Source organism: Giraffa tippelskirchi, chromosome 8 (genome assembly GCF_054371585.1).
Source record: "Giraffa tippelskirchi isolate mGirTip1 chromosome 8, T2T-mGirTip1v1.2.pri, whole genome shotgun sequence".
Taxonomy (NCBI): domain Eukaryota; kingdom Metazoa; phylum Chordata; class Mammalia; order Artiodactyla; family Giraffidae; genus Giraffa; species Giraffa tippelskirchi.
The window spans coordinates 18,616,484-18,629,115 of NC_137282.1; positions in this window are offsets into that span (position 1 = coordinate 18,616,484).

Below are 12,632 nucleotides of genomic sequence, written 5' to 3' on the forward strand. Positions count from 1 at the left end.
CTTCACCCTGCCACTCAGTGAAAAGGTAGTTCTGGGTGGGATGGGGGCCAGAGGATGGAAGGTTACCCGGTCCAGCAGCTGTTAGGGGAATAGCCTAGAGTCACAGTTAAATGGTCTGGCAGGTTATTTCAGAAACTCTCAAACCCTTCTGATCCCTGCTGCCTTTCTACCTGTTAGCCTCCCCTCCTAATACACACACAGACGCACTGCCCCATGTCTGGCCGCTGTCTGTCTGTGAATGCCCCTGCAACCAATTTAAAATGAATCAGGATTTATCTCTGCTATTCACCCAAGCCTGAAGTGGCTGCCTTGGGGGCACTTTTCCCCTTTGATATAGAGAGGGAGAGAGTTAGCAGCCTGTGAACCGTCCAAGAAACATTGGGCCGTTCAAGAAATCAGGTAATGGGACTTTTGAAATAGTCCTGTCTAGAGAGAATAGATGTCTTTTCGAAGTTAACTGCTGGACTTAAAACTTGAGAATTGAGCAATTAATTTCCCTCCTACTTGGATCCTAGTCCTGTAAACTCTTCTTTCAGCTCATCTTTGAGTTTTCCCTTCAGCCAGAACTAATCCATTACTGGGTGTTTGAGGATTCAGTGTCCCTTGCAAAAGCCGAACTCTGCCAGACACAGAATGCAAGAGGGATCCCGACCTGCCTTATGACTCTGAGGGTTCCTATAGCCCCCACACCTCTGGTAACTGGACAGTAGCCCCCCCCCCGACATTCCTCATCGAAACCCCAAGTCCAGAGGGAACTGGGGAGGGAATAGATAGGGGTGGTTACAGCTGTTGAGTTTCTTGAGACCTGAATCCATGACAATTCATGACAGTCCTTTGTCTTTGGGGAAGCCCAAGGAGACTCATAAAAGCAGAAGCCCCCCAAGGAAATGCAGGCATGTCCCTGAAGGGCCCACCATGACCCAGCGGGTGCCTGGGGATCGCTTCCGGCTGCCTGGTGGCTCATCCACACTATGGCCATTTCCCCTTGGGCTACTGCCCCACACAAGGCCCCACGGGTTGTCACACAGCATAACCCCTGCAGTGTGCACTCGGATGGCCCTGCAGAGGGGGTGGTCCTATTGCCCAGTGCTGAGGGGGCTGAGAACTACAGGCCAGCCTGCCCCCTCTGCTTGGCCACTTCCTGTACCCCCAACACCTACACTTGAGATCACTGTGCTAAGTCAAGTAGCCCCCTACTGGTCCTTCCCCCTGTGACCCGGTTTAGGGGGCCCTGTGAAGTATCCAGAATGGAAACACGAAGCTGGCAGGCACAGAAGAATCAACAAATCAAGATCAAATTATCAACCCAGTTGGGAAATGCTGTGACTGACGCCCAGGGAAGGGAAGAGAAAGGAGATGAGAGTAAGCTAGGCAATTCGAGTGGGAACACATGAAATCAAAGGGGAAGTTGGGCAGACTGCTCAGTGGAATGAAAACCTGTCCATGACCTGACATGTCATTGGAAGGTCTTTATTATATGGTGGTCCTTCTTCATTTGACCTTGGGCCTGAGGACTTAGACCTATAGCTTTTCCATGAGGTTCTGGTAAAGGAAACCAGAAGGGGCCTTCAAATGTCTCTGGGAGCACCTCTTCTTAGCATGAGGTTGTCTTTTTAAACAAAGATGGTGTGTACCCTTGGGTAGGTAGAATTGCAGATCCAGACTTTGAAAGATACCATCTTAAAGATCATCTGCTCCAACTATCTGTTTGAATGTTGAATGGTCGTTCAGTCTGGCGTTGAAGGCATTCCTTCCTGAGGTCAACTATTTCACCTTGTTCAACTCTATTGCTTAATAGTTCTTTATGGTGAGTTGTCATCTTGCCACAGCTTCTAGCTATGGGTCATAGTGCTACCTATCTCTAGGAACCAGACATAAGTCTAATTCCTCTTCTTTCTGGTCCAAACAAACATTAGTGAGTATCTGCTATATTCTGAGAGGAACAAAGAAACTACTATGCAGCCTCTGTGGAAATTAACATGACAAATTAACAAGACAGATTTCTCCTGTATTAGAAATAGGCACACGGTGCTGCAAATGCAGAGAAGGGGCTCCTGACCTTTCTGGATAGGGATCCCTCTGTGTTCTTCTAAACTTGGGAATCAATCCATGCCCTCTCTCCCACTCATTTCCAAGTCATTCTTTCTCTAGGCATCACATCTCTCTTCTCCTCTGCTGAGCTTAATACACCCTCCCCCCAGCCTTCCCTCACTGTCTCTGAACCGAGTCCTGTTGGTCTATGCCCCCTTGAAAGATGGCACCAGAGAGAACCAGACGCAGCCCTCTGGGTATGCTGTGAGCAGGGCAAAAAAAAGAGTATGCCATCCTCTTCATTCAAAATTCTGCAAGTCCATATATAGAGCTTAGGACTGAATTTCTGGTTGGCATCCAGAGTGGTGCCTGAAACCGCATAGGCTTGTCACAGGAACCACTCTTTAGGTTGGAGAAGGAAATGGCAACCCACTCCAGTATTCTTGCCTGAGAAATCCCATGGACAGAGGAGCCTGGTGGGCTACAGCCCATGGGGTCGCAATGAGTCGGACACGACTGAAGTGACTAAGCATGCACATTCCTTAGGTAGATCACCTCTCCCTGTGTTTTTGCCATTGATCTTTCAGCCCCAAGGTCAGAGTCTAACTTTTATCCCCACTAAATATCTTCTTGTTACATTCATCTCTTCATTTCCTCCTGTCAAGATCAGTTTATAGCCTGATTCTGTCATCAAAATGTTAGCTGTAATTGACTCACAAATTGGCTGAGCTTGCCTTTTCTATGTTTATTAATGTCAGCAGGTTTTAATCTTTTTTTTACCCCAACATCTGAGGGGTATGATTCTCTTTCATCAAGAACATGAATGACTCAAAGTGTAGGTGTAAAGAGGGGGTGAGAAGCAGGACTACCTGAGTATTAGGGTGCAGGGCACATGTCAGTTGAAGCTTCAGCACCTTCCTTTCTGACCTCTGCTCTTAATTCTAATCAGCTAATTGAAACTACAGTAATGATTATGTTGAAAATACAGTGGTATATGGCTCACCACTTCAGTGCAGAGTGGCTTCTGTCTCCTGATCATTTGCAGAATATGTATTTATGTATGTATATGGGACTTCCCAGGTGGGTAAGTGGTAAAGAATCTGCCTGCCAATGCGGGAGATGTGAGTTCAATCACTGGTTCGAGAAGATCTTCTGGAGAAGGAAATGGCAACCCACTCCAATATTCTTGCCTGGAGAATCCCATGGACAGAGGAGCCTGGTGAGCTACAGTCCATGGGGTCGCAAAGAGTCAGACATGACTTAGCAACTAAACAACAACAACATGTATGTGTATATGTATGTATACATATATATGGGCTTCCCTGGTGGCTCAGATGGTAAAGCATCTGCCTGCAATGCAGGAGACTTGGGGTTCGATCCCTGGGTTGGGAAGGGTTGGGAAGATCCCCTGGAGAAGGAAATGGCAACCCACCCCTGTATTCTTGCCTGGAAAATCCCATGGACAGAGGACCCTGGTAGGCTACATGGGGTCCAAAGAGTTGGCATACATATATATGTATTCACCAAGTAACTAATCTTCTTGGCTACAAGGTTATCATAAGACAACTTGTTAAATGCCTCTTTAATCCAATAGACACACTCACACACGCCCCCTCCTCCATGGTTGTTTCATGTAAAATTCAGAATCCAATACCGGTAGTTGCTTTTGAAACGTAGAATTTAAAGTACCCAGAGCATAGACAAATTTGGTAAGAGACTCGAGCCCTCCTCATGGTGTTCCGTGTCACAGCACCCCACCCAGCTCTTTTCACAGCCAAAGCAGCATGCGGAGGTAATTACATAACTTCATCATCCTAGAATAGATTTTCCTATTAGAGTTATTTTACCTTATATACATGTTTCCTCAAGACTTCTGGCTCGGTTTATTACTTCTATTTCTTTTAGTCAATTACATGTTAGCCTTTTTCATTTCCTCTGCAAAGTCAATAAAAATGTAATTACAAAAAAGTTCTGGGAGAAAAGGCTAGCATCCATTTCATTGTCTAGGTTGCTTAAGAAATGTTTATTTCTGGACCGGGAATATCTTATTTGCATTGGCGCTGTCTTTGTGTATATACCTACTGCAAAGCAAAAATCCTTTTCCTGAGTTGGTGAGCCTCAGAGGCCTTTGAAATGAACGACATGTGACAGATGCTGAACAGGTGGTCAGGAGTGCCTGAAATTAACCCTTGCCAGCAATGAGTTTGCACTCCGTATCCGACAGAGCGGGAAGCAGTATTTATCACATGCCTGCATGAAAAACAGGTTTTAGACGATGGTCCATATTTTAAAAACATGCCTTAGAGTCATTTGAAAAGGAATACAAAAAAAACCCAAGAAGGAACTTCGTTAATCAGATAAATATTTCTTTATTATCCACTACACTTAAAATAACATCCTGGGTCTGTGAGTCTCTTTCTGTGTTGTAAATAAGTTCATTCGTATCATTTCAAACATCGTTGGTGGGGGAGAAGGATGGGGAGAAGGGATAGTTCAGGAGTTTGGGATGGATCTATACACATTGCTGTATTAGAATGGATAACCAACAAGCACGTGGAACTCTACTCAATGTTATGTGGCAGCCTGGATGGGACAGGAGGTTGGGGGGAGAATGGATACATGTATATGTATGGCTAAGTCCCTTCATTCACCCGAAACTATCACAGCATTGTTAATTGGCTATATCCCAATGCAAAATAAAAAGTTAAAAAAAGTAACATCCCGGGTCTGCACCCTGTAGGAATTATGATGATGTGTTCAATTAAAAAAACAAAAAACCTTCAAGCAATTTAAAATCTGGTTAAGAAAATCATTATATTAAAAAAATGTTTTCTGCTTATAAAGATGACATATGTTTATTGTAGAAAATTTGGAAAATATGTAAAAATATAAGGAAGAAAATTTAAATCACCCATATGCCACTACCCAGAGATAATCACCATTAACATTTGGTATAGTTTTTTTAATGTGGATATGTTTAAATTCCTTTTTACAAATTTGGGATCATATCATGCGTGCATGCATGCTAAGTCACTTCAGTTGTACCCAACTCTTTGTGACCATGTGGACTATAGCCTGATAGGCTCCTCTGTTCATGGGGGGATTCTCCATGTAAGAATGCTGGAGTGAGTTGCCATGCCCTCCTCCAGGAGATCTTCCCGACCCAGGGATCTAACCTGTGTCCCTTACGTCTCCTGCATTGGCAGGTGGATTCTTTACTACCAGCACCACCTGGGAAGCCCTGGGATCATAGTATAGACATGTAAAGGTGTCTTTTTCACCTACTAGAATGATACCATTTCTCAAAGTCATTAAATATGATTAAAAATTATGGGTATGAGATATTCCATTGTTTGTATGCACAATAATTAAACAAATCTTTTTGGGCATTGTGTAGATTAAAGCCATTGACTATTACAAATATTGCAGTGTACATTTTTGTTGCATCTAAAAATAGCTCCCTAGGAAAATTTCCTATATGTAAATGTAATGGACAGGAAAACATATTAAAGGATTTAAAAAATACGCATGCAAAGTTTGGGCCATATGGTTTTACTTATCAAAAAAGCTATAGGAATTTACACACACCCAACAATGAATAAGGGTACCCTGGATGTTATAATTTTTTAAATGTTTGGCCAATTTGGTGGTTAAAAGTTCAATTCAGTTGCTCAGTCGTGTCTGACTCTTTGCAACCCCATGGACTGCAGCACTCCAGGCTTCCCTGTCCATCACTATCTCCCAGAGCTTACTCAAAGTCATGTCCATTGAGTTGATGATGTCATCCAACCATCTCGTCCTCTGTCGTCCCCTTCTCCTGCCTTCAATCTTTCCCAGCATCAGGGTCTTTTCCAATGAGTCCATTCTTCACATCAGGTGGCTATTGGAGCTTCAGCTTCAGCATTAGTCCTTTCAATGAATATTCAGGACTGATCTCCTTTAGGATGGACTGATTTGATCTCCTTGCAGTCCAAGGTACTTTCAAGAGTCTTCTCCAACACCACAGTTCAAAAGCATCAATTCTTTGGCACTCAGCTTTCTTTATAGTCCAACTCTCACATCCATACACGACTACTGGAGAAACCATAGCTTAATTAGATGGACCTTTGTTGGCAGAGTAATGTCTCTGCTTTTTAATATGCTGTCTAGGTTTGTCATAGCTTTTCTTCCAAGGAGCAAGCGTCTTTTAATTTCATGGCTGCAGTCATCATCTCCAGTGATTTTGGAGCCCAAGAAAATAAAGTCTCTCACTGTTTCCATTGTTTCTCCATCTATTTGCCGTGAAGTGATGGGACTGGATGCCATGATTTTTGTTTTTTAAATGTTGAGTTTTAAGCCAGCTTTTCCACTCCTTTTTTCACTCTTTTTCACCCATCCGTCTTGGGTGGCCCTACACGGCATAGCTCATAGTTTCATTGAGTTAGACAAGGCTGTGGTCCATGTGATCAGTTTGGTTACCTTTCTGTGATTGTGGTTTTCATTCTGTCTGCCCTCTGATGAATAAGGATGAGAGGTTTTATGGAAGCTGCCTTCTCTGGTAGCTCAGATGGTAAAGAATCTGCCTGCAATGTGGAAGACCTAGATTCTGTTCCTGGGTTGGAAAGATCCCCTGGAGGAGGGCATGGCAACCAGCCCAGTATTCTTGCTTGGAGAATCCCCATGGACAGAGGAGCCTGGCGGGCTGCAGTCCATGGAGTCGCAAAAGTTGGACACAACTGAGAGACTCAGCACAGGATGGTGGTTAAAAATGATATTTTAATTAATGTTTCTTTGCTTACTAGAGAATTTGAACATGGTTGCTTGTTTATTGATCATTTCTTCTTTTCCGTAAATTGTGTTTTTGTGTATTTAGCTCCCTCTTCTCATGGGATGTTCATACTTTCTTATTGATTTTTAGAGGTCTGTGTATGCTAATACTTTTATTCTTCCTGGCTCATATGTTGCAAATATTTTACCTGATTTGTCTACATCTTTTAAAAGCTTTTTTTAAGCTTTCAGAACTTTTCCATTTTTATGTAATCAGTGCTCTCAAGTCTTTTCCTTTGGAGTCCTTGCTCCTTTTTTGTGTTATTAATGCCTTCTTTGCCACCACCAGGATTGGCTACCATTTTAATGTATATTTTTATCTTGTGCTGTCATTTTTTTTCATTCTCTCTTAAAGATTTAATGCTTTAGTTTATTTGGAATGTGTTCTAATATATCTCTTGTATAGAATAAAGGTGGTTTTTTATCTTCATTCCAAATGATTCACCCCATTTGCCATCTTCATCTTTAATTTTTCCCTCAGCCAGTTTGAAGTATTATTTTAATCACATATTGAATTCATGCATATACTTAGGTCTGGGTTGTGTTTTTCTTTTCTGTAGCACTTGTCATTCTGTTTTATTTTTCATAACCAAATACTCCAGTGTCTGTCCTTTCCCATAATTCTTGTCTTTCAGAATTTCTCATTTGGTCTACCGTATTAGCCTTCCAAATAAACTTTAAATTATTTCATTAAAATATTCCACTTGTCATCAGAATGAAATTTCATTATATCTATAAAATATCTGAGTAAAACTTTGAGAGCCTTTCAGGTGAAATTGACAGATTGAACATACATCTATCTGTTTTTTCGATGCCCCAGGATATGACAGGAAAGCAATAGAAAAATTAGAGCCTATAGCACTTCAGATGATGGAAAGACAACGCCAACGACATGAAATTGCATCAAATTCTTAGAGGGCGCAAAGCAAAAGGAAGCTGCAGCCTGCACCATGTGTCAAGCATGGAGCTAATGTGACCCCAGAGAATCACTGGACTAGGAAAGGGCAGATGTGTCGAAGGCTGGAATGAGAACTGGGGCTGAAAACAGGAGATTAGATGAAATTACATACGTAGAACAGATACCTCCTGTGTGCTTTCCTAAACTCCATGGGGAGAAGAGCCCAAGGCCAGACACTTATGCCCAGGAAAAACAGAAGCTTCTTTCCTACATGATTGCACACATTGTCCAGAGAAACTGGTGTGTCTGTGGGGGTGCTGGGGGATTCTTTCTACAACTTACTTGTGTTTCTCGAGGCAAATCTTTTCCAAAGGTTATCATCTTGATGCCTGTCTTGAGGGTTATATTCTATTTCTCTCTTGTTGCCTAAACCCTTTCTTAACTAAATATTGGTTTTGTTTTTTTCCCCATGAAGAAAGCAGGTAAATTCTCTCCCTCTGGTTATGCTTAGAACTCTTTTCTCATTTCTTACTAATGAATGATGGTTGATATAAACTTATATTGTTACCAGCTTTTCCTTTTTCTAATAAGGGTTTCTATTGATGTCTCCTCCACTTCTCCAAGGCTCCTCTCTGACCTATGAGGGGCAAGATCTGAGGTTGTCTTTCCTAAGTCTAGCTCTGTACCTACACCATGTCTGATGGATCTGAGAACATGGTAATCATATATAGTTTCTGGCATGTAAATAACCTCTGTTTCTAGGTTCCAGTCTCAATGGAAGTTTCTTCCTATTTTTATATTCCTTTTGTCACTTTCCTTAGAGTATAGAAAGCACACTATCACACATTTGCTTTCATCTCTTCTTAGGTGGCAGTGTGAGATTATTATTTTTATTTATGCGTATATTCACATTACATGAGGATTTCCAAATGAGTAGGAAAGGTCACTGTGAACTGGGATCACAGGGACTCACAGGATAAATCTCTGAATGAAGACTTAAAGGATGGATGGGATTCAGGTCGATAGAGCAGATTATGGAGGAGACTCCTGAGTTGGTCAAAAGCACAGAGATGTACAGTGACATCAGTTGAGTCTGAGCACAATGAAGAGAAGGTTTTTGCTCCTGGGGAGGACTCATAGGGAGCATTCATGGTAGATTAGTTTGGAAAGACAGGCAGGGACCAAATGACTGTGGGTCCTCAATACCAAGAAAAGGAGTTTTACGTTTTGTAAATCACATCAACCAGAAGTCTCACATGTTGAAAGATGTGTTCCAGAAGGACTGAGAGCAACCCTTAAAGGGAAGAAGCTGTCTTACCAGTTCTGGAGGAAGCCAGGTCAGGGCACTCGTGGAGGGGCTTGTCCCTGCACAACTCCCTAAATAAACACCCAAGCCAATGCACGAACACAGAAAGCCTGACCAGGAAAAATAGACCTTTTGGACAGAAGATGAAGCACTTGGGGAGTATCGGGGAATGAAGGAGACTGCTGTAGCCTGGATCTCAAGAATTCGCTTACTGGTGGGGGAGAGAAGTGAACATGGGTTTACCAGGCAGCATGAAGCACGTTACCCCGATATTCAGAGCAAAAAAGGAAGGAGTCAGGAAAAGGGGCAGATGGCAAACACAGACACCCCTACCAGAGGAAAGGAGAGGAAGCCACGAAGGGAAATGCAGCTGCTCCAAGGCAGGCATCCAGTGCAATGAGAGTCCTAAGACTCCACAGCCAGCTCTGACGTCACAAGCAACTTCTCAAGGAAGTGATGGAGCAAACTGTCTTCCTTAATCAGCCATTCCCACGTTAGCCCGGGGCTTGGCTTAGGTTCAGGGTAAATGGAAACATGAGAACCCAGCACTGCTAGTTCAGTTTGCCTTTATTTAGTTTGTTAAGTCAGACCTAAAAGCTAAAATCACAAGGTGAAAGGAAAGGCCACACCCCAAGGGGATCTTTTGACATCTCCTTGTACCAGAAAACTGACCTTTAGCAATAAGCAGGTGCCCAAGTAATACGAGCACTTTTACTTTAAAAAAATTAGAAAATGTACTGTTATTTTTCTTATCATAGACGTAATATATGCTCATTGTAGGGAATACAGTAAAATAAAAATCATAATATTTTCGCCACCTTCAACTATTAGCATATTGGTATATTTTTCCAGTCTTTAGAAATATATATGTATGTGTTTAGCCATTCAGTTGTATCCAACTCTTTGTGACCCCATGGACCATAGCCCACAAGGCTTCTTTGTTCATGGGATTCTCCAGGCAAGAATACTGGAGTGGGTTGCCATTCCCTTCTCCAGGGGATCTTCCCAACCTAGGGATCAAACCCGGGTCTCCTGCATTGCAGGCAGATTCTTACCATCTGAGCCATGAGGGAAGCTTTGTGTATGTAGAAACATGTAAAATATATAAAGATAAAATACAAAAATATATAAACATTAGGGATATATAACTATATATATACACTATAAAAATAGGATTCCACTGCCCATTCTGTTTGGTAACCCCAAACATTACAAATTCAAAGATGCCAAGACAGTCTCTCTTTTTGGCAAAAATAATAAAAACAAACAAAATATAAAGAAGCTTTTTTTTTTTCAGAGATAATAAGAGCTGTGTGTGGGAGTGAGAGAGGGAAGCGGATGCTATTCCTGTCAGGAAGGTCATTTTACATTTCATGCTCACTGACTTGCAGAGTCTGCAGAAAGCCAGGCAAATGTTTCACGAGGCCATAGCTGCCAATGGAAACCACTCGGCTGATACCTGAGAAAGAGGAATGAGGCCCGATACAGACAGTGCAAGAAGAACCATCCATCATAGGAGAGGGCAACCAAGCTGTGGTCAAAGTACTTAAAATAAAATGAGAGTCTCAGGAAAGAATGCATGAGTCCATTCCCACACTCCTGTCCCATCGTGGATTTTGTTTTCCAATTAAAGAGCTGTCCTTTGAATTCATTTACTCATTCAACCATGGCAGACACTGTTCTAGGTGCTGATGTCACTAACAGAGAAGAAAGATTTCCCGCCATCTTTGAGTTTATCTTCTCGTTGCAGGAAGCAAAGAATAAATAAAATACTCGATAGCATCAACTTGTAAAGAACATCAGTCAGTTCAGTTCAGTCGTTCAGTTGTGTCTGACTCTTTGCAACCCCATGGACTGCAGCATGTCAGGCTTCCCTGTCCATCACCAACTCCTGGAGCTTGCTCAAACTCGTGTCCATCGAGTTAGTGATGCCATCCAACCATCTCACCCTCTGTAAAGAGCATAATGGACAACATTAAGTAGAGAAAAGGACTTGGGGTGCCAGCAATGAGGTTGTCATTGTTTAGTCGCTAAGTCGTATCCGACTCTGCAAGCCCATGGACTGTAGCCCGCCAGGCTCCTCTATCCGTGAGATTTCGCAGGCAAGAATACTAGAGTGGGTTGCCATTTCTTTCTCCAGGGGATCTTCCCGACCCAGGGATCGAACCTATGTCTCCTGCATAGGCAGGCAGATTATTTACTACTAAGCCACCAGGAAGCCCCCAGCAATGAGGGGTGAAGTTTAAATGCTGGGGGGAAGAATGGATCTCATTGACAATTTGAGCACAGCCCCGAGGGAGGTGAGAGGGGGCGTCATGAGGCTACCTGGCAAGAGGTGTTTTGGGCAGAGGAATGGCAGGTGCAAAGGGCCTGTGGCAGGAGTGTGTGTGGAGCGTCCAAGGAGCAGAAACCAAAGAGAACACAGGGAAGACACACTGGGCAGGGTCTTGTGAGCTCCTTAGGGTTTGGGAAAACTCAGGAAGATTTTGGACGGTGCAGTGCAAACTTTGGAGGAGGGGACTTGATCTTGATCCAGTCATGCACAACGTGGCCCCGCAGTAAGGCTCGTGGACGAACCAGAAAGGAGACCTCCTGGTCTCCTTCACCAGGAGGGCTTCAGGCAGGCATGGGAAGGGGCAGCCGGTGTCCTCCCCCCAGGAGAGAGACCAGGAAGGGGACAGACAGCAAACACAGGCACCGGCTCCCTATGTAGGAGGGAGGGCAGCCCGCAGAGCCTGGATCTCAGTAGAAAGAAGCCCTGGATCCCTCGGGGAGTCTCCGTGCCTCTTCTGATCATCTCCCCAATTCGCTTGCTTTGTTCTGTCATCTGTACCCCTGGGGACAGTCTGTCTGATGCTCATTACAGTTTTACTTCTCTTTAATTCAGCTTCAGAGCTGGTAGAATTCAGGCAGGGTATAATTCATCAGTTGGGCTCTCAGTTTGAGTCCCAGCTGCCAAGGCTATGTAGGCAAAGATGTTGTGCAATTTTTTGCTATTGCTAAATATTGGCCTTTCCCTCAAATTCTCCCCCACTTTCCAAATATCTATATACTTATGTATATGCCTTAAGGTTTGCTGACGAGCAAGTAGAGATGAGGAGAGAGAAATGGAGCCAAGATGAGCCAGGGCACATTGTAGATGGAAAATGTAGCTGGGATTCCATTCTAAACTGACTCCAGATTCATTGTCTAATCTGAGTCACCTTTCTGTAAAATGGAAAAATAATATCTGCTGCTCATCTAACACAGAGAGAGCTCATATATATCCAGAGAGCAGCCCCTGCCTTACTGTCAGGAAAGCCTCTGTTCCCTACCCTATTGGTCATTTTGTTGCTGAGGGTCCCCTGTGGGCCCGTGAAGTTTCCAAAAAAAAAGGATGAATCCCCAAACAGTTTCCCCACTATGGGCAAATCACTTCCTTACTGATGAGACTGTAAGTTCCACACCACAACTCTGTTCTGCGGTGTAATTGCTACTTTTCTTAAGTAGGTCTGTATTAGTCTGCTACGGCTGCCATAATAAAATCCCACCGACTGGTAGCTTAAACAGCTAGCATTCATTTTCTCAGTTTGGAAGCTGAAAGTCTGAGAG